Consider the following 24,501-nt stretch of genomic DNA (forward strand, 5'->3'; position numbering starts at 1 on the left):
TATATATATATATATATATATAATATAGACTAGATAGAGATAAAGATACAATTTTCTTAAATATTTCCTTCGGCATACACTGAGAACCACAAAAGAGTGTTACAATTTTTGCTTAAAGAACTCAAGGAAGATGTATGTACTTCCTCGTATTTTCACTCTTTCAGCTGTTCTTTCTTCCTTTTTGATGTCCCAAGCTTCCTTCTTTTATATATTTTTATTTTTCCTGTTTGGAAACTTTTCTTCAGTTACTCTTTAGTGCAGGCCTGCTCCTGATAAATTCCCTTAGTTTTTCTTCATCTGAAAATGTCTTAATTTCCTGTGCATTTCTGAGGGATATTTCGCCTAGACGCAGAATTCCAGATTGCAGTTCTTTTCAGTAGGAACTTGAAAATATTATGCTGCTTTCTTTTGGCTCCATGGTTCTTGGTGAGAAGTCTATTTTCATTCAGATAGTTTTTTGCTTTTTTCCCTGTAAGTAAGATATTTTTCTCTTATTGTTTTCAAGATTTTTTTTCCTTTGTTTTAGTGGTCAGAAGTTGATCTATGTTGTGTCTTAGTATGATTTTTGGGAGGGGGCGCATTCCCTCTTTGGAGTATGCTTTGCTTCTTGGCTCTTTAGGTTTGTGTCTTTTGCCTCCTTGTTTGAGGAAATTTCTAGCCATTATTTCAAGTTATTTTTCAGCCTCATTCTCTTTTTATCTCCTTCCAGAATTCCAGTGACTTGAATATTAGATTTTTGTTGTAGTCCTACAGGTTCCTGACAGTCTATTCTTTTTTTTTTCCCCTATTGATTTTCTGTCTGATTTTTAGGTGGCAGATTTCTATTGTTTTCTCTTCAAGTTCACTGAATTTTTTTCCTGTCCCATCCATTCTGTTCTCATCTCCATCCATAAAGTTATTAATGCAGGTTATTGATTATTTTTCAAATCTCAATTTTCCATTTCATTCTTCTTTATATTTTCTATTTCTTTGCTGAGACTTTCTAGTTGTTACTTGCTTCAAGCATATTTGTTATGGCTCATTGGTCCATTTTATTATATAAATGGCTTAAAAATCACTCCTGTAAGTTGACCCTATGTTGTTTACTTCTTCACAGCAGGCTTGGTTCTGTTTGCTTAAAAGCCAGCACCAAACTTAAATTTCTACATATTCAGTTGTTTAAAATAGAGCCCAAATAAGCAGATTTTCAGCCACTTAAAGCCTGCCTACTTTGCATACTCCCTGAAACGGTATCCTGGCTTCTTCTATCATTGCTCTGGCAGAGGAAGGAAGAGTCACAGCCAAGTGGAGACAGAATTCAAGGTCCCCACTCACCTTCTGTTGATACTTGAATGGTAGCTCCTCCTTTCTGCTCGGTGGAGTTCAGCATTATGGCTCCCCATCAGATTTCTGTGTAGGGGAGAGAGCTTGCAAAGGGGCATGTGTGCCTCATTACTGCTGTCCCTGCAGTCTTCACTGTCACAGTGGAGGGGACTTTATTACTGCTGGACAGTCGTCAAAGTCCTGAATCCACATCAGCCCTCTTTTGACACCATCCAGTAGGGAGAATAGGATTTCTTGGCTCTCTACTCATTCTTCTCTGACAACTCCTTGGTTGGGGGGCAGGGATTGGCACACTTTATTACAACCTGGTGAGGGGGGAACTCTTGATTTTCCTCTCAAACTTTGCTGATGCGAGTGGAGGGCAGACTGCAGTTTTCTCTGTGGTGTTTGGCTAGAAAAGAGCACTTATTGTCTAGATGATTTGGGTATTATTAGCATATTTGTTGCATTTTTCTTTTTTTTTTTTAATTTGTAGGCATCCATTGGCATTTCTGGATTTCCAGCTTCTTCATCTTCAAGTCTGGAATATATGAGCTAGAACGAAAACTAAATGATTTCATACCATGTCATTTCTTGGAGCCTATGGCCCCTAACCTGTCTGTCTTCCTTTCTCCACCTGTTAGTATATTATTTTGTTCATTTTATATATAATTTCCAGGGTTTTCAGTAGTACTTAGTGGGATAAATATGGAAAAAGACATTTACTTTACCTCTCTGTATTTCCATAATGGTAAGTCTCTGTTTTCTTTTTATTTTAAGACTTGAATGTAGGACCCTTTCTTTGTAAATCCTCCCAACCATTCCAGTTCCCTTGATAGTGATGCTCCTTTCTCTGTGAGTCCCCTGGTACTTCTATTGTAATTTACTTTCCTCTCCCGACTCTCCATAAACTAGGCACATTAGACCATGAAACTCCTCAGGTTACATGCTTTTGCCTCATTCCTTCCTAGGTTCTCCTGTGATGAGCACAATAGTTTGAATATAGCACCTGATGCTTATTAAATTAATGAAAAGGTGAGTGTATGGAATAGTCTCTCAAGATTTTTTTAAGGTACAGATCACCTCTTCTAGAGAGCCTTCTGTGAAATCTCCAAACTGAGAAAGTGCCCTACAGTATACTCTCATACTGTCTCTTTTGTCCTGCTAACGTTACATCACCTCATCATTATTATATTCACTTTCCCTTCTATGCAGCGAAGATCATATATTCGACTTTCTCTCTTGAGTTTTTGGTGGAGACTTACAGTTCAAGTTAGAAGATAAATGAAGCCAGGGACCGTGTTGGTATTGGCTTATGGCTCACAGATAGTCCAGAACTTAGCACAGTTCTCAAGTACACAGTACTTGTTGAACAAATGAATGAAATAAAAAATGAATGAAAAGATGATAGAATTCAATACATTATGAATGACTCCGTGTACCTGTTACATCTGTTACATGAAAAATCTATCCAATTTGCTTTCCCAGAAATGTCAAATTTGTCTCTTTGGATCTCAACACTTAATGAATTACACATTTTTCTAATTATATTAAAATAACTTTTGCTACATAAACTTTTTTCCTGAACCATTTCAGAAACCGAATGATGAACTTGTTTATGAATTGCCTATATAGTTTTTTTCCCAAAATGCCTTAAAGAACTTTATTGTGTATTGGTAATAGTTTATAAGACAGCAAGAATATAAATGGAGATAGCTTTTTCATGTGGTAAGTGTTACTAAACTATATCTGAAGGGCCACTTTTGGAGGCCGATTTTGAATAGGGCTTTACTTACTAATCTCATAAATGGCCAAACCTATGGTTATTCCCTTAGTAACTCAGTAACACTTCATAAATGATTTCTTACTGCTTCATTTCCAAGTCTCAAACTCATACGCAAATCTCCAAAACTCACATCAGCAAAAATCTTCTAGAAGACTTATTTTAAGTGTTATAAGACTCCCATGTGAACACTCATCTTACAGTTAAATTCTTTAACCTCTTCTTTGCACGTCAGTTCATTAAGCATTGCTGAGCATGAGGCAACAAAAAGAGCTGTGAGGCAAGATTCTTAAACACAGCTCCAGGGAGAGACACTGAATGACAAAATGTTACAGAAGGAGAGGAAAAGATTCCTCTGAAATCACAACATCACCCAAATAAGGACAGATTCCCCTTCCCTCACAAAACCCATTGACAGTCATTCCATTATATGAAATTGAGGTTAGGCCTTGGTGTTTGACATCTGCTCTGGACGTTATACTTCAGAAGCTCAATCTTAAACTCACAGGATATGTGAAATATAGATGTTTTGATAGTGCCATAATCTTTATAAGGTAGATACCTAAGGGGTTCCATGAAGATGAAACATATGAATCGTATGTGATAAGATAAAGATGACATTCCCCCCAAAGACCCAGTTTGACAGATATAACACTCTATAATGAATTTTTAAAGTTGTAGGAAAAATAGAAAGAAAGAGAAATTAGTCTGAAATTTCTAATATTATGAGGGTTACTTTGTAAAAGAATTAATGAAGACTGTTATCTACCATTTAACAATCAGAAACTATGGGCATAGCTTGTATTTTGTAATCAAGAAAATGCGATCAAATAATAAAGTATGCTCAGGCAAAACTTTCTTACTGTTTATCTTTTCTCAAAGTGGATCATCACTGTATCTACTTGAAAGTATTGACTAGAATAAATGTAAAAAATACAACAGATATTCTAAAATGTACCAAATACTCTTTTTATGATTTGTATTATAGCATGATCTTATCTATTGATAGCTGCCCATTTGAAGATATTTCTGTAAATATGTATACTGAATACTCACAAGTGGCTTAAAATACATTCCTTGTGTGTTTACCACTTTGAGAAGGTAGCTAAGACCAAGTGAGAAACAATCAGGTACACACTGTACTATAGGTCCTGGCACCATCCCAGGCTAGAGTCTCCTGGAGATCAAGATCCCTGCTTTACTCTGGTAACGGAATCCCTGGCATCTGACTTAGAACCAGGCAGAAAGCTGAGGCTCAATGAAAGTGACCTGCTTAGCTGAACCGCATGGTCCCGTCTAGCTCTCTGAATCTGGCATGGGCCCAAGCGGCCATCTGCAAGATTAAGGAAATGCGTGTATAAAAATATCTTTTTACTCAGTGTGTAGGGAATGCCTTGTCTCTACTTTCTGTTCCATGTTTCTGAAGAAAATTATCTGCCATGTTTGGTAATCATCACAGTGGTCGACAACAATTAGTCTCTTTTACTTCTGAGGATTTTAGGAGACTTTGAAAACTAGGTATCTGTGTAATAAAGGTTGATGTACTTGAAAACCTCTCACTCAGGCTGTACGTAGGAAATGAGCAGCCACAACACAGCTGATGCATTTAGCTCTGCTCTACCTAGTCCCTGTACCCAGCACATTCTAGTAGTTCAAGTAATGGGAGTAACTTAATTCTTAGACTTACCTGTCAGTCATAAAACACATTGAAAGTATTTTCCCCCACTTACTATTCACTTCTCTACTGTAAATCATACATAAATCCCTTCAGATTAAATAATAAGCCTTATTGTCCATTCTTTTAAACTACCTAGGGGACAACATTTCTGAGTCAGCCTCCTCTTGATTTCTAAATGATTAGACTATCATGGCTAAGCACACAGTCTCCAACAGAGAGACAGTTTCTGCAGTCAAGGCATTCTGACATCCTAGCCCCACCAGAAAGTGCTGTGAGAAGGCCACCATCCACACCGTACCTTCCCAGTCACTATTTCAGCTGTAGTTCTTGGAAAGAGAAGACATCTTTTCACAGTGTATCTATTGCCAAAAAGGAAGCACTGAGACCTCCAAATTAAGCCTGGCAATAACCAAATCTATAAGCCATGGACATAAACATCTACATTACATAATAATTAATTCTAACCATAGCAAAGGACTCCATTCTGCAAAACAAAACTGGGAACAGAATGATCTGACAATGTCTGTTCAATGAGATTCTTTCTTACTGAATTTTCTAATATTTATCCTCTTCTTTCAGAAACTGAGCATTCCAGTCAGACAGAAATAAACAGAACAGGAACCTCCCCTTCCTGTGGAAGGGTCAGTTCGTCTTGACCATCGGGGCTTAACCACTGGTGGAAGACCCTTGTGTGGAGGGGCAAGTGGTCCAGCACTAGATGTGGAACTAAATTCCATCCTTGAAGTTCCACTTACATCTAATTCATGTAAGGTATCTGTTTCAGGGAGATGCCTAACTAGAAAGCACAGGGTCCCTTCAGGGGAGGCTCTCAGGAGGATTCATCAAAGTGTAAACACCAAATTATAACCATTTCATCAAAGCATCACGACTTATTTTGACTAAGTCCTTAAGAAACACAGGAAATTCAACTACTTCTGTCCAGAATTACATGACATTCATTTCTCAGCTCCTTCTCTTTAAATGGGTCCAGGTTAGACTCCAGCTAAAGATGCCTGACACGCATTTAAGTCCTAAGAACAGTGATACACATTTTTAAAATACATAGAGTGTTTATGTGACTTTACATAAGAGAAGCTCTGTCTTCCCCGCTGAGTTCTGGCTCTCTAGCTGAGTACTGATTGAGTCTGGGTGTGGCTGGTGAAGAGTTAATTTATTACTTTTTCTGTCTTAAAAAAGGACAATGCAAACAAGGGGGTTAGCTCTGACATGTGTACCCATAAATTATTTGCAAAATTCTAAAATACTTTACCTAGTTTAGTATCAAAACACAGTCTGATCTTTTCTTGTGGTAACAGTCACTAAGAATTGGCAATAATTATTTTTCACTCCTAAACACTAAAGGTAGTGATTTTTGCTTGTTATCTTTTTTCTTTTTACTATCGATGTAATATATGCTCATTGTAGAAGTTTGGAGCGTACAGAAAAGCAAAGTTGGAAAACAATCTCACTCCATAATAACACCACACAAAATAATAACATTTGATGGGTCTCCTTTCAGTCTGTTTCACTGTACATATGTTTTACATATGCTCAAACTGTATAGACAACATTTTGTCCTATGTTTTTACATTTAACATTATATTTATCATTTGCCTTGTTATTAAAAACTCTATAAATAATATTTAAATAACTTTTTCTAATTTAAAACTATATTAATATTCTAACATTTTAAATAATACTGTTATATATGAATTATATTACCTAAACTGTCAGTGTTTTGCATTTTTTAATTTTTTTATTGATTTATAATCATTTTACAACGTTGTAGCAAGTTCCAGTGTAGAGCACAATTTTTCAGTTATGCATGAACATATATATAATTCATTGTCACATTTTTTCCTCTGTGATCTACCATAACATCTTGTATATATTTCTCTGTGCTATACAGTATAATCTTGTTTATCTATTCTACAATTTTGAAATCCCAGTCTATCTCTTCCCACCCCCTGCCCCCTTGGCAATCACAAGTATGTATTCTATGTCTGTGAGTCTACTTCTGTTTGTACCAATACCATGCTGTCTTGATGACTGTGGCTCTATAGTATTATCTGAAGTCTGGGAGAGTTATTCCTCCAGCCTCTTTCTTTCTCTTCAGTAATGCTTTGGCAATTCTAGGTCTTTAATGGTTCCACATAAATTTTATTATGATTTGTTCTAGTTCTGTGAAATATGTCCTGGGTAATTTGATAGGGATTGCGTGAAATCTGTAGATTGCCTTGGGCAGTGTGACCATTTTAACAATATTGATTCTTCCAATCCAAGAGCATGGAATATCTTTCCATTTTTTAAAGTCTTCTTTAATTTCCTTCATCTATGGTTTATAGTTTTCTGTGTATAATTCTTTCACCTCCTTGGTTAGATTTATTCCCAGATATTTTATTACTTTGGGTGCTATTTTAAAGGGGATTGTTTCTTTACTTTCTTTTTCTGTTGATTCATCATTAGTGTAAAGAAATGCAACTGATTTTTGAACGTTAATTTTGTAACCTGCTACCTTGCTGAATTCTTCAATCAGCTCTAGCAGTTTTTGTGTGGACTTTTTAGGGTTTTCTATATATAGTAACATGTCGTCAGCATATAGTGACACTTTTACTTCTTCTTTTCCAATCTGGCTCCCTTTTATTTCTCTCTCTTGTCTGATTGCTGTGGCTAGGACTTCCAAGACTATGTTGAATAGGAGTGGTGATAGTGGGCAGCCTTGTCTTGTCCCAGATTTTAGTGGGACGCTTTTGAGTTTTTCACCATTGAGTACTATGCTGGCTGTAGGTTTGTCATATATAGCTTTTAAGATGTTGAGATATGTTCCCTCTATACCCACTTTGGTGAGAGTTTTTATCATAAATGGGTGTTGAATTTCAGTGTTTTGCATTTTAAATCACACTATTGCCAGGTGGGTGGGTATAGCTCAGTGATAGAGCACATGCTTAGCATGCATGAAGTCCTGGGTTCAATCCCCAGTATCTCCACTATAAATAAATAAATAAATAAATAAATAAATAAATAAATAAATAAATAAATAAAATTAAACTCCAGTAATTTTAAGAAAAAATAAACAAATCACTATCAACATATAAATATATCAAAGAATATAAAATATAAGGTATATATGTTAGTTTTACTTTTTACTGATACAATAGAGAAAATGTAAAAAGAGTTGCAGTTTAGGATTTTTACAACTAAGAGGATTTCTCATTTTTCTTCAGCAGTCCTAAATTAATTTGATATGTTCTTAAAAGGTAGCAGACGAAAGAATTTATTTTCACTCTGATGAGTTCTTAGCAGAAAGGTTGAAAAGTCAAGAACTCCCTGAAAAGCAATGGAGCCAATTTTTTTGTGTGTGAAATGACTTCCATTTCAGTGTACTACTTTATTTTGCACATTTTATCAGAGCATTATTAGGCATTTTTGCAACCACTTGACTCTGCCTGGCTCATTTCTCTGAATGGAAAGGGCTATCCACACAGAAGAGGAGTCATTTTCCAACAGTTTCTCATTAGTACTGAGGTCCAAGTAGGATCCAATGTCCCTTGGAGTTCTGTGGGTTTTCATGGACAAAGCCCATTATTTCAACTTTGTCACATGAGGGTTTTCTGAAACTGAAGGAGATCACCAAAAATGAAGGAAAATTTACTGAGAATCTGTCCTCCTTCTCATGCCAGATGCTCTCATTTGTGTTATTTCATTTGCTCCTGTGTCTTTTGGGGGCAGGAGAGAGGTGTCTTTTTTTCAAATTTGCAGTGAGGTGTTACAGAGGCAGTGGAGTTCACACCAAGGTAACAGTGTGAAATCTGAATGAATAAATTCAAGTGAAGCCAAATCAAGAACAGGAAGGGAAAAAATAGGACACTAAGGTGCCAAGGACTGAGGTCAGAAAGGGCAGGAGGAGGATGTACAAGGTTAGAAGGAAGATAAGCCAAGAAGAGTTTCTGGAATCTTAGGGTCAGTTAATCAAGGCCAGTCTGTTCACAGTCCCGTGGGGCTCTGGCATGAAATGCAGGGCACTACAAAGTGGTTAACAAGAGCAGACCTCAAACAATCTATGGGTTATCCTTGTCATCCCTCCTGTACTAAACCTTGACAGAAAAGTCATTAAAAGGCAATGGAGGCATAGAAACAAGAAAGAGATGAGTTGACTAAACATTGGAGAAATCTGAACACATCAGTATGAGACAGAATTTGAGGTATGTTTGATGTAGTGAAAATGCACATAAGGGAATAACAATGTAATTGGGTTGCTCCCAACAAAATCTTTTACAACTCTACTGGTGCATCACAAAAGTGGTAACATGATGACTATTTAGCACACAAACGACCATCTCTAGAAGACAGAGCAATAATGGATGGAAAGCATTTCACCCCGTAATGATGAATCAGCAAAATGATCTTGCCAGCAGTAGCGGGTTCCCCCTCACAAATCCATTTGTTTTTCCTGTGTTGGAAATAATATTGTAGATAAAGTTTAAAGTGGTGGCGGCAGTGGCGGGGGGTGGGTAGTTGTAGATTCAACTTCCCCATAACTGCACCATTATTTTCTTCCATGGTGAAATACACAATGCTGTGTTAAACTCTGTCAGTACCGATCGGCACTGTGCGTGGAGAGACAGAAAAGCGGAGAGAGCAACCTGATGCAGGAAGACACTCTTTGAAATGAAAGGACACATTGCTTCAAAGGATTGTTCTGCCCCTTTTTTATCTTTTCCACCTTGGTCTGTTGTTTAACCACTTTGCATCTCAGTTTTAAAGTCAATACCACTGATTAAACATGAAAAGAGTAAAAGCTTTTCTTTTAAATTGTATTGAAGTATAATATTCATAAAGAAAAGTGAATCTATCCAACTGCGTAACTCAACAAATTAAAAACATCTGTAACTAGTGCCCAGACTGAGACCATCACCAGGAGCCCAGAAGCACCCGCTCTAAACACTCCACAGTCCAAAGGAAACCATTTTAGTAACTTCTCACAGAATAAACAATTGCTTACTGTAATTGAATTTCATGTCAATGGAATCATACATGTGTGCTATTTTTTATTTGGCCTCTTTTGCCCAGATTATTTTTGTCAAGTTTCTCCATATTGTTGCAATTATAAAAGTTCTTAATAAGAGAATTTTTGTGAGAACAGGGCAATAATGGATACAGGGAAATGCTCAATTAACATTTATTGCTATTGTTAAGGGAGTTAGGTTATAACAAGTAATAATAAATAAAATAATTTTTTTTAAAAACAGTAGTGGTAGCAATAGCTCAGGAGTACCTGTGAAGAATGTCACTATCTTGGGGACAGCTCTGCCAACATACTGTGATTCCTGATCAGTGTGGTCTACAAGCACAAGTCACCCTCTTAGAATAGATTCTGAGCATAATGTCTGTGCCTCCTCACACAGGTTGAGGGGTGTGGGGCAAGCGTGGGCTTTTACCTCCAAGCATGGGCTCAGTTTACACCACAGGAACCCTGACATTTAAAGAGATAGTATGCATTTATCACAATTGCCACTTGCCATTAATTTACATTCTCTTTACGCATTTGTTCAAAAAATAATTAGGATTTTATGCTGCAGTAAACATGCTTGTTCATCCATTAGTGCAAAGCGAAAGATTAATTGCATTACAATGGGAATCAGGACTACAACACTTGGAGCCACAACGATAACAGTGACAGCTGGGCTGCCCACAGTACTTTGCTCTGATAAGCTTCAAAAACAAGTGTAGATGGGAAAATAATTAAATCACTGACAAGGCGACTCCAGCCTTATTTTCCCTCTTCTTGCATTCAGCTTACAATCACCCAACAAAAGATTCTCACTGCATATTAGAAAGGAGCCTTTATTTTTTCCCTTTCTCCTAATGCCCTCTTTTAACATTAGTAATGAGCTGGATGGCTAAAAGATCTCACTTTTACCATTTATCTCAGCAAGCTAAAGAAGGGAGAGGGGTTGACCCAATCCAGTCTCGTGACTAGCATCTGCTGAGAACCTAATCGACAGGGCAGGCTCTACGGATGCGTGTCCCGTGCAGCCACAGGGGGCCCAATGCTTAGTTTAATGCTCTGCTGTCACCTCTTGAATTCTTAATAATTTTTTTATCAAAGGGGCCCACATTTTAATTTTGCACTGGGCCTTGTAAATTATGCACCCAGTCCTGCCAACAGATGTAGAAAATAATAATCTCTCTCTCTCTCTCTATATATATATATACACATACATATACACGCACACACACACGTGTGTGTGTGTATACACTCAGATATGTATCAGTGAATACATCCACACTCATACTTATTGCTGCATCTCTCCAAAAGGAAACAAAAACAAGCTTTTATTTTCCCCTTCTTCTCCCTGGTCAATTAAAAAAAAAGGAAAGAAAGTGGTGTTACTGAGTGGAAACAGAGCATCTGTTTTTTGAGGAACATCTGAGAAGGAAAAGATGTGCTATACTTGTACTCCAATTGTCTCCTGACCACGGATACTTCTCTATGGTCCAAAATACACTAAGCATTGTTCTGGGGACAATGGGAGTTAACAATCTTTTAAACCTTGGGCAGGAGTTTATATCATTCAAGAAAACATCTGTGCAATGGTTTGAATAATGATCTAGCCTACAAACTACACCCCCACCACAAGAAAATGAAAAGAATGGTTACAGAAGTGCTCGATTCAAAACTTCACTCTTTGATGCCTAATCAAGGTGACAACATAAGTCAGGAAACTACTCCCAGCTCTGACATTCCCATGAAAAGAAGTAACTGACAGACAGTCATGATTTTAATCAAAAAGTGTGGGTAAACACCTTTGATGAATCCTTTATCATGGGAGCTCCTCTCATGGCAGTGACTTCTTTAGAGGCTCCTAAAAACCTGACCTGTTAAGGAATTGCTTGCTGACATCATGCCTGGACTACTCAGCCAGAAAGTAGCCAGAGCTTATTCTTCTATGTGACTTGTTAATCTTATTTTTTTAAAGGCCTTTGGATTTGTTGAACGTTATTCATCACAATTTTTCTTCTTCAAGTTTGAGAACAAGAGAGAGAGTTTTGTTACTGATAGGGGCTGAGGTCTTCAAAAATAGGTCAGGTACCACAGCGAACAAGACAGCCTGCTTCAGGGGAAGGGAAATGCAAATTCACTACTGTAGACACGGGTTAGTTTTAGCCCTGGCAGCGGCTGCTGAATAATTAGGGCCCAAAGGCCTTCAGAAAGGTTATAAGTCTTGTTACTATGGCTAACCATATCTGCTTGAGTAATTTTCCTTTCACTATGGCAATTATGGGGTTTTAACTCACTAGGTAGCTGATTTTGTGGCATGTACATATTCTGTATGTCGGGGAAAATGAGCTTCCAGAGATCTGCTTTGGACCACTTTAGAGCTATGATCATCAATCCTCACTAAAGAGAAACTAGTTCTTAGCAGAAGCAGTTTTAGGGATGGGAGCGGAGCGAACGGTGGGAGGAAGCAGGGAAACATTCCATAAGCAATAGCTCTGCAAACCCAGATTGTAATATAATATAGTTATCCGTTGTATAAATGGGATATGTTGTGTTTTGATGTCATATAACACACATTTCATCTTTTTTTTGTTGTTACTGTTACAAATAAGCATTCATCCTAGACTTTGCTAGGTAATCGTGATACTGCTTGGATCCAGTTTTCCCATAAGTAACCCTTACTTTCCAAACTGTCCCCTGTCAGAGCTGTGAAAGCAAGGTCCCCATATCTTTTACCTTTTCTTATGTAACCCTGTGCTTGACTCTGTCTCACATGTTGCACTGTCAAGTTTAGCTCTTATTCTGACACAAAATCTGGTATTAGGATGGAGCAGAGGAGCCAACAGTGTGAGAGAAGAAATGGACTTGGTTTCTAGTGGCATGCCACTAATTTCTCTCAACTACAGATTTCTTACTTTTGCAATGGACAATTACTACTTTTAGAGGGTTTTTTTATGGACAGCAAATGTAAAAATCTATAGAAAAGTTATTTTTAAAGTTTAACTATATTTGTCTATTATTTGTCATCAATCTACCATTGCTTTATCCTTATATCTTCCATCTACCCACTTACTTTATCCTTAAAATGAAGACAAACATATAGATAGAGCTGAAACCCTGCAATTCACATCTTTATATAAAATATAAAGTCTGTTTTACTAATACATACTTGATATAAATTCAAAATACTTTTGACATCTAATTAATAACAGGAAAAATAGTTATAGAATATGGCTTTAATGTGGCCAAAGAAGGCATAGGTATTCTGTCCACAACTGAGCATATAGTAAGCGTAGGAATTGGTACTGCATTGGTACTTTTATCACCAAAGGGCCACTAGTAAATGAAGATGTATTTGCATCTCCACAGATTTTACATTCTATACCAAGGATTCCAGTTCAGCAAATTCTGTTTTATTATAGACAAAAGAAAACACTTTTAACAAATAATATATTTAAATATAGGTATTTAAACAGAAGTGTAGATTTCATGAATTCGTTAATAATTTTCCCTAACCAAATAGTCTTAATAATTTTTTTTTTGGCACACAAGTGCCTTCTACATAGTGCTTTTTCAGTTGGTGAGGCTTAAAGTACTTTGTTGATTAATAGAGGGTCTTATTGTTGCTAAGAGACTTGGCCCAGGATTATGTTAAATTCTGAGGAATTATAGGAAGGATACAGGTCTTCATCCGAGGGAAAGGGGATGTTGAGAGTCAAATGATGGAGTCTGTCAGGGACAACGTATAATTAAAAATTCATCAGCCTTCTCCATTGTGACTGAACATGAAAGGATAATGAAAATTACCTTTGATGTGGACAATGAATATCTATGGAAATTTTCTGCAAAGTGTGCATTTAAAAAGTCTAAGATTACTTTAATTCTGAAAAGGTGTACATGCATACAAATGCAGATTCAAGGTAGGGTCCCTCATCTGTCCCCTCCAACATAGCCACTGACCTGAACGGTATCACTCAGTTCCTCTTAGACAGAATTTCAGAAGCCAAAATAAAATCTACATGATAAAGACAAGTTCTCCATATCACAGAGAGCTTAGATGGGAACTACCTCTTAGGGGCTCAAAGATGTGAAAATAGCAAGAGAGTAGATCTTAAGTTATAACCTCAAAGAGTATCTGGCCCAGAAATCTGATCCTTATAGGTGAGCTTGCCTCTGATTAAGCCGGGCTGATTTAAAGAATCAGATTCCAGATATAGATAAGTAAAATACATGTTATCAGGTGACCCTTCACTTAATTTCTACTTGATCTAGTATAGGACTGGATTCATTCCTCCATACTTGTGACAGTCCCAAAAGAGTGGAAAGGCAAAATAGAATATCAGAGAAGAGTTCAAATGTTAGTTATAGGTAAATATGGACTCCGACCACTGATTAGTTGATTGAATTGAGCAAGTTATTTAATTTCTTTGAAACTCAGATAAAATTAATGGCTACTGTCAGGATGGAGAAAATGTGTATAACATTATTGCATACTGTTTGCAATAAAATAATATTCCATAATGTTTATTATTATTATTATTATTATTATTATTATTATTATTATAAAAAGAGGAAAAATCTTAAATATGGTATCACAGAGACTCCAATGCTCTGAAATTCAGGTTGGAATATTTTTAGCTTAATATTCAAGTTTCCTGTATACCATTTTGATCTGAAATGGTATAGACCGAGAGCCTAAGATCTTCTTTTGGACATCTATCTGCTACTTCCTCTTTTCACAGCAAAAACAAATGGACATTTGTGTGGATGTTCTGGTGTCTGCTTCTTTATGAAACCTTTCCTGGTAAGTCTGCTCAATTCTGATTGCTCACTTCATTGACTGCCCATGGTTAATTGTACAGAATGTGTTAGCACATTTACTTTATCTCTTCATCAAGGGTCTCCACTGGGCTTATGGGCATATTGCCTTATTAACACATCTGTTAAATCTTGGAAGTCAGGGATTATGCCTATGTTTCCTCTAGGTCTCCCATGCCACAAAATTAGCACATCCTGGAAAGATTCTAAGTCATATTGAATCAATCCCCATATACTTCCCTATTCACCTTATTTTTGGTAAAATTCCTAGTTGAATTTCTACTACTTCCTTTCAAAATGCAGTTTCTATCATAGTGTACAGTGTTCCACTAATGTCCTAACCAATGCTACTTCAGAGTTACTGCTTACTATATACCTATTTCTGAATTCCAGAGTCGTCAAGTGTTTTGCCTTTGTGTCTTTTTCAATTGTTCAACTACTATGACTTCTTAATATCCGTAAGTTATTCAATTTATGGTCTAGTTTGATACCTGGGTTATAGTTTATCACAAGGTAGTTATTCTATAAAAATACCTTATTTTATCATTTGGAGAATGTTATGATTATTATTCAAGAAATATCATGCTAATTTGTTCAAGAATTATCACATTTTAAATTTAATCAAGATTTTAAATCTGTATTTCCTGCAACATAGGCCTCAAAACAAACTTGATTAGTCTTTTGTCCATGCTATTATTTTGAAAATCAGAGATTGAGTCCACAAGATGCATATGTCTGGGTGGCATTTATTTCTTATTTTAACTTACAGCTTCTTTCTATTTCAAAAGAATTAAATGGTCTTTGAAGAAAGTTTGAAAAATACAAAGAAGTAAATACACATAAACAAATAAAATCCCATGAGATCTTCTATACAGAAATACCCACAATGAACTATTTTAAACATTTTATTTTGAACTAATTTTAGACTAACAGGGAAGTTGCAAAAATAGTTCAGAGTTTTCGTGCATTCCCTCAGCCAGCTTCTCCTAATGACAGCATTTTGCACAATCATAGCAGCAGGGATTAGAACCAGGGAATGACCGTGGGTAGAAGACTATTAACTTTTTGGCTACTATTCTCTTCCCTGGTTACCATTATATTTACAAACCTATCACAAATTTCCCTAGGACATATCAGCCCAGAGAGCAAATACGGCAAAGTGATAGTAACAAAACACTATTTCTCTGAACGCAAACCCACCTACAGAGCTGAGAGAATGTCTGGACCTTTCACATTCCTCATCCATTCATTAACTATTTGCTTCCCACCTCCTAAGGACCAGTCATTATTTTAGGCTCTGGAGAGACTGCTTGAACAAAGCCTTGTCTTGGTGGAGCTTGCACCCTAGTGAGGGAGACAGGCAATGAAAGTAAGTATATTTACACTACAGTGGTAGGAGGTAATAAGTGCCATGCGAACACCGAGCAAGATAATGGGAACAGAAACTGATGAGGAGGGAGAAAATTATTTTATGTAGTGTGGGTAGGGAATATCTTTCCAATCATGTAGCGTTTGAGCAGAGTTCTGAGTCAGCCTGTGACTATCTAGGGAAAGAGGTTACCAGGCAGAAGCTGCAATGTTCTAATGGAGGAGCACACTTGGCATATCGTAGAAGCAGCAAGAAGGCCCTCGTGACTAGACCTGGCTAAGGGAAAGCAAGACAGGGAATGAACGATGTGGCTAGGGATCAGATCAAGTGCAGTATTCCTACCCAATAAATTCCCCTCGACTTTATAGGAAATCCTCCGTGAACTCCTAAATGCTCTTCTCTGGGCCCCCGCAGGGATTCCACCAGTTCCTCCCCTGGATATATATGTGTGTTCCATGAGTCTACACTAGCTAGCTTCCTGTTCAGGCTTTTACTCCAGACAGTGCCCTGAGGAGGTGCTCTGGCTCCTTTAATGTCACCTGAGAGACTGACTATACAAACAGACAATGGCCAGATATGCATAAAAATAGAACCCTGCCCCATGGCTTGTAGCAATCTGCTCAGGAAACCAATCCCTTACACAATAAACAGCCTAAGAAGTGAGCCTTCTGTAAGTCAGGCTTTCAAGAGAGCCGATGGGTGTCTCTGCTAACAATTCAGGAAGCTCAACAATAGCTTCTGTAACAAACGGCCCAGGAGAGTAGTGGACTCTTGCTATAGCAAGCTCTTAAAAAGAGACTTTGCTTTTCTCATTTGGTTGGTATTTGTTCCCTTCTACCCACCTTCCTGCAAGAGGAAAAATCCCTTAATCTTCAACTTTCACAGTAACAGATTATCCCTAAATTCACACACATACATGTGTACATGTACATATATATATACACATATATATGTAGTTGAAGTTTGAAATATATGTGTGTTAAATATGCAAGCTTTTTCCTTAAGAGTTGATTGAGCTTAGATGATAAACACATACCTTTGCTCATAACTGTTAGTGATTTGTATTCCTCAAGGGCTCAGTCCTAAACTCTCTCCTCCTTCCATCTCTGTATTTCCCTTCTCCATTATTCTACCTCTATGAAGATGACTTTAGTTTGTATTTCTTGCCCAGACATTTCATTTGAGCTTTAGACCTTATATTCCACCACTTCTTGGATTTCATAGAGACACAACCAACTCAACATGGATAGGTGATCTTCCTCCACAAACCTGATATCCTCCCAGTGTTTCCAATGTCAGCAAATGACACTACCATTCACCCAGATGAGCAAACTAGTGACCCTAGGCGTCATCACTGTGTACCTTCTTCTTCCCTTATCCTGCATATCACATCCAGCCATCTATCCTTGTCAATTTTGCCTTTAAAATATCTATCAGCATAGTCTGCCCTCCCTATCCACAGGATACAAGGGCCATCTGTAGTAGACTATTTTATATAAGGGATTTGAGTATCTGCAGATTTTGGCATCTGCAGGGGTCCTGGGACCAATTCCCTATGAACACTAAGGAACAAATGTACTCTGAGAGTGAGGAACTATTTCTCTCTGCATTTCCATCCTAGTGTGAGCTACCTTCATCTTTTACATGTTCTTCTGCATAGCACCTGTACTGGTTTTCTAGCACTGCTGTAATAAAGTACCAAACACTGGGCAGCTTAAAACACATAAATGTATTGTCTCATCACTCTAGAGTCTAGAAGCCTGGTATCAAGGTGTTGGCAGGGCCATGTTCTCTCTGACAGCTCTAGGAGAAAATCCTCCCTTGCTCTTCTAGCTTCTTCCAGCTTATTTGCTGGTGATCCTTGGCCTTCCTTGGATTGTAGATGCATTACTCCAGGCACATGGCTTTCTCCTCCTTGGGTCTTCACATTATCTTTCCTCTGTACATGTCTGTTTCTGTGTCTAAAATTCCCTCTTATAAGGATGTCAGTCATATTGGATTAGGGCCCACCCTGATGACCTCATATTGATTTTATTACCTTTGTGAAGCCCTACATCTAAGTAGAATCACATTCTGAGGTACATATTCTGGATTTTAGGACTTCAGCATATTATGGGGGGACACAATTCAACCCATGACAGAATCTAAACTGGTCTCTTTGATTCTCCCAAGAGTCCATTTTCCACTCAGTAACTAGAGTCCACTTTCCAAAGTTCAATCAGATAAACTAATTTCTCTTCTTAAAATCCTTCCATGCTATTCTTCTATTCTACTAGTCTTAGAATAAAAACAAAAGTCCTCTAACATGACCCACAAGGAACTTCTTAGTCTGGACAAGCATAACTCCTGTACCATGCCCTACTACCTCTCAGTTCTATATTTAAATCAAATAATTGTATTTTCTCTTCTTCTTGTCTGTCATGTTCCTTCTTGCCCCAGAGTTTTTTGTATACTGTTTCTTCTGTCTAGAATACTTTTTCTTTCCTTCTTTTAGTTTTTTCATACATATCCTCAGATTCCTTTTTTAGGAAATCCTTACCCAGCATGTCTCCTTTCTAGAATTACAACTTTATACCTAAGTAAAAACATGTGATTAATATCTATTCCTTCAATTAGACTCAGCTTTATTGAGGGCAACGGATCATGGCTGACTTTGTTCACCAATCTATCACTAGTCTCTGGTAAAATGACTGACATGTCATGAATATTCAAAGTGTTTTTTTTTTTAAATTTGAAAAACAAATGATTAAATAAATCAGATGTGTATAATCTAGAACAGTCCTCAAATTCTCTATGGTAAAAGACAAGTTGATTTTTCTCAATCTTCTGTGAAACAGAAAATATGCTTATGTCATTGTGGGCCAGTGGTCTACAATTCACTGACTGGTGCCAGTCATTGGAAAACACTTTGAGTAGCACTGAACTCTACCACTTCCCTAGCTTAGTGATTCTGTCATTTTGAGATTTTGGAGCTAAACTGATCTCTTTGCAGGACAAAGGACTTAATAACCAATTTTTAAAAATAAAAAAAAACGTAAGACAGAGCTTTGCCATTTAACCTCTTACTTGCCCAGAATGTGGTAACCTGAACATTGGGCAGTGTTCAGTCAAGGTAACTGCTGGTTGTCCATCCTCTTTCCACTCTTATCGTGGCCATTTTAAGTGAGAGCACCCCAACCATAAAGCAAGCTCAGAGAAGCTATCTACCACTTTGATCAACTTAGCTTAATATTTCCCCGCCCAGCTACTATGAGTTACAGTGATTATGCAGGTGGACACTCTCCATCTGAAAGTGGCAGTGATAGATGACATGTCTCCCAGCTTGTCAAAGGTAGTGATTGATAAGCCAAGAGTAAATGCTGGTAGTCTCGTTTCCGCTGGGAGGAGATGGAAAATGTAAGTGGACACACAGACAAAACTCTTTAGGCAGGGGAGGCGTTATCAGCCAATACTCCGAATTACTAATAAAGACTCTAAAACACAGTATTTAAAATCTCAGAACTCCATATCTTAGGAATAGCAATGCAGATGTCTTCTAAACCTTATTTTGCTTTTGTCAGGGTTTCTGTAAAACCAGAGAAAATGTACCAGCCAGTTAAGTAGGTGTTCTTTCTTTGTCACCTAAAGTTCTGGTAAAGTTTCTGACAGAAATTTTCTATCTCAGGGAGGCCTACTCATTTGGAAATAAATTGGAATTCTCTGTCTGGCACAAAATTACTTTAGCAGCAAGTGGTACATTATCCAAGACATTTATGGTGATAACTATTAACTAAACTTTCAAACTCAAAGAAGATAAAAAGAAAAATTCTGTCTCTCAACCAATTTTTAAATCTTGAAGTAAACTAAGATTTCTGCCCAAAAGATCTGGATATTATATCAACCACTGACTTCACCAATAAATATTCATTGCATCCTTGTACTATGAAACCTATTATGTAAGATATGATATGTTTGCCATGGTCCTGAAGGGAAAGAGATGGCCTATTCTGCCCTAGAATACTAAAGAGAGGCCCCATGTTTTAGAGCACCTTGCTCTAGTCCTCATCCAGCCACATCCACCCCATGGGGAAAAAAAAATCTATGACCTAAGGAGTAATGTCTTCCAGGGGTCATAGCCTTCTTCTAGACCATGTTTCAGGTACCTGGTACCCCTGGAATTTCCTACCCAAAGAGGCTGTATCCACTTGGAAGTTCTGTGAGGACCTCCTCAAAAGATTCAACTTGCCTAAGGTAAAATACACCACCAGGATGCAAACCCACAAGCTCAAAGGATGTCCAAGAGATGGCTATGTGTCTGCAGATGGAGCTTGAATATATGAGCTACAGTGTCCACGTAAACACACGAGGCCTGTCAAGATGCTGGATGGTGTTTATATAACAGAGAAGAGAGAGGCAAGCCAAGGTGTCTTCACACCCCAGCTTGGAATTTAAGGAGTCCAGTAATCTTCTATACAAACCTGGTCTTCCAGGTCATTTGTAATGTTACATTTGTCAAGGTGGGAGAATGGAACATTCTTTAAACAGTCTGGTAGAATGATTTACATCTCCTAAATATTTTGAAATATGATATGTATGCCTCTGTGTTCCCCTGCCCTACCAGATCCTTAACATACTTCCTCAAAAGAGATGAGTAAAGAGAGTTTAATGAAGGAAAATTTACAAAGGTGTTAGAATGATTAAGAGAAATCCATTGCCAGCAACAGCAGGAATCTATGACCATTCCTAAGCCTAAGGCAAGGGCGGGGGGTTGTTAAAGGAACCTGGAGAGAAATCAGCTCAGGAGAAGGCTTTCCCCAGAAGTTGTAGCCTTTAATAAGAAGAATGCAGGCAGTGACAGCCCACAGCCTGGCAGACAGTGATGAGTAAATGAGTATCAGGAACCTCTCTCTTCTGCGCTCTCATCTCCTGGTGGTACCTTCTACTAGCTAACTCCAATCAAAAGCCAGATGGAAAAAGAAGCTAGGTGATAGAATCCAATGAGTACAGCCTCCCAATTTAGAGTGCAGGATGGAGAAGAGCAGAGAGAAGGAAAAGGCAAATGAAGACTATCCAGCTTAGGCTGGGATCAAATAAAGTTCAGATCCAAACTTTTTTTTTTTTAATAATTATGGGCCCTTGAGAAAATTGTTTATTAATTCGAAGTCTTCACTTCATCTGTAAAATGAATCTCTTAATAACACCTCCATTAACGGAATGTAAGGATTAAATAAGAACACTTTTAAATCATTTAGCATAGTATCAAGTAACAGGTAGATGCTTAACAAACATTATCTTATACTAGATGCTTATGGAATTCTACAAGATTCTACAAGATAGCATAAGTCAGTGCTATCGGTACTTCCAATCATAAACAGTATTACATATTCATTCATCAAACAAACATTTATTGAGTGCCTACCTTGTATCAGCCACTGTTCTGGATGATGGGGTACAGAAGTGAACACAACAGGTAAAATCCTACTTGTTCTTTTGGTGGGGGGAGGTAATTTGGTTTATTTATTTATTTATTCTTATAGGAGGTACTGGGGATTGAACCCAGGACCTCATGCATGCTAAGCATGTGCTCTACCACTTGAGCTATACCCTCCCTGCTAAAAAAAATACTTGCTCTTTTGGATGAATAAGAAAAAAATCCCCACTGTAATGTAGTTTATAAACTGGCTGGGGATGCAAACAAATAAACAAGAAGCTTCCATATAAGAAACTAAGCACAAGGGGTGTAGTGTCTAAGGGCTCTGGAATCAGACTATTTGAAACTTAGATCTTCTACTTACTAGATTTTTTACTTTGGGCAATGTTTCAGTTACACCAAAACTTAGCAGTCTAAAACAATCATTTTATTATACTCACAGATTCTGAGGTCATGGATTTAGAAAGAGCATAATGATGACTTATCTCTAATCCGTGTGCTTGGAGCCTTATCGAAGAAGTCCTGCAAGCTCAAGGTGAGGATGGCTCAGGGCTGAAATCAAGAGGCCTCTTCATTCACATGTCTAGCAATAGATGCTGGCTAGACTTTGGCTCTGGCTGTTGGCCAGAACATCATGACCAGTTCTTTTAACCTAGGCTTTCTCACAGCATGACATCCTCAGATTTTTCATCTGGCTGCTGAGAGGTTGAAAAGTGAGTGTCTCAAGAGAACCATTTGAGAGTCATCAACACAGCTCCCAATCTAGCTTAAGAAATCAGAGAGTGTCTCTTCTTCTGTAGTCACAAACCACCCAGATTCAGACAGAGGAAACATAGACTCCATCTCTCAATGGGAGAGGGTTAACATCACATTATAAGAGAGGACATAAGATAAAAAACATTGTTGCAGCTAACTTTTGGAAAATTTAGCCATAATTAACTTCTCTGTAAATCTTCTTTCTTCACCTATAAAATGGTGATTGTATTAATACCTATTTAATAAGAGTATTATATTAAATAGGATAACATATATATGCTTAAATTGTGCCTGACATATAGCACATGTCCAATAAAAATTAGGTAAGAGTTTTGAGAACCAGATATCACTAGAAGAACATACATGGACTTGGTGGGAGGTGGGCCAAGCAAGATATCTAAACTTCGATGTGAAAAATAGGTAAGAATAGCCTAAGCAAAGCAAAGAGCAAGGAGAAGGAAGATCGTTCATTAAGCAAAGTCTGAGATGCTGTAACAAAAAGGTCTAACAATACAATAACTTAAAACACAAAGATGTACATTTCTTTCTTGTAGAAAGCCCAAATGGGAATGCCTGAGTCAGCCACATGGCTCTTTTTCTCACTCTCAGTTACGGACTTGAGTTCTTTTCAAGTCTTTGCCTTTTAACCTTCTAAGGCATAATAATTGTCTGATATCTTTGTCAAAGCTAGTCATACTGTATCTGGGTTCCAGACAGTGGAAAATGCGAAGAGAATATGAAAGAGGCATACCTTCAGACTATATCCTGGAAGCAACACACATCACTTCTTCTTACTTTTCATTGGCTAAATCTAGGCCATGTGAATTTATCTAATTGCAAAGATAGCAGAAAATAAATCTAGCTGGGCAGCTGTGTGTCCAATAAGAAGAATGTAATCGATATTGGAAAACTAGCATTCTCTGACACCCACACTAAGGGAGAATAGCCCAGAAGCAAGAGAGATTCTGGTGACAAGTTACTAATTTATCAAATAAAATGGGGAATAGAGCAAGACGAGGAGAGAAATGACACAAATTTGAAGGGATAGACGGAGTTAGATTATAAAGATCGTTGTGGGCCAAGGGAAAGAGTTTGTATTATACATTCAGTGGGAAGCCAGTGAAAGGTTTTAACATGAGAGAAACATTGTCAGACCTGGGATTTCAAAAAATACTGGAAATCATGTGGAACATGAATTAATGAAGTTACTATTTGGAGTCATAAAGATGAATTATGAAACTGTTACAGCAACTGGAACTTCAACTCATCTATAGTTCTTAATGTGGTACGGGACAGCATGTGTGGGCAGGGTGTACTTACAAAACAGGTGAATAAAGTATTACTTCATATATTCATTGCATATATTTTTCTTGTCTTCTACTTACATAAGAAGAAGCATTAATTAACTGATATTCATATGTCAGAATTTATGGCCATATTTCAAAATCTACATTTATTTGTTTTGTTTTTTAGAAACAATCTCTACACTCTAACACTTAGCAGAATTATAACTGATATGACATATATATAAAGAGAATATAAAGCATACTCCATGAATTGACCTCCCAGAAATATGACTTTATTTCAGCAAATATCGCATTTGCCTCCAGCTATTGCATATAAATAACAATATACTTTAATTATCCTGGAATTTTCCACAAAATATACATATATATATATGTGTGTGTGTGTGTGTGTGTATATATATATATATATATATTTTTTTTTTTTTTTTTTTGCTTTTCACTAACATTCTTGAGCATTCACAGTAACTGAAGTACAAATCTGATGTATAGGTACAAAGTTTATGTTTATTAACTCAAGTAGAAAGTTGACAAAATGACCCTGTGAAAACTAGCAAAAAGTAGTAATAATTATACAACAGATACCTGAAAAAAAAAAGAATCTAGATTTGCTTGTAGCAGTGTAAGTGATAAATACCTGGAAAGAGTTTAACCTAAATCAGATTTGGAGATCGGGAAAGGTGTACCAGCAGAGAAGTGAAGGTTTGTGTAAGTTAGGAAGACATAATGTTTGGAAACAGATATATCTGGGGCTTTTAACCCCTTCTGATACTTATTAGCCGTGTTACTCCGAGAAAGTCATCTTACTTCTAAAAGCTTATTTTCTTTTCTTTAAATTTATAATAATAATACCTATTTTACATGACATAGGAATACTGTGACTATTAGGTCAATTTACACACACATAAAAACGAGTAACCAAGTGTCAAGTCACAATACACACTTCCTAGAGAAAGTCTATTTCCCTCAGAGTGCCTTTCCCTCTCTTTTCCAACATTTTGTTGGCAGCCAATTCCCTGCAACCCAGGAGGGCCTCTACAAAGTACATCAGTAGCCAAAATGGTGAAGATTCCATCTTT

Source organism: Camelus ferus, chromosome 10 (genome assembly GCF_009834535.1).
Source record: "Camelus ferus isolate YT-003-E chromosome 10, BCGSAC_Cfer_1.0, whole genome shotgun sequence".
Taxonomy (NCBI): domain Eukaryota; kingdom Metazoa; phylum Chordata; class Mammalia; order Artiodactyla; family Camelidae; genus Camelus; species Camelus ferus.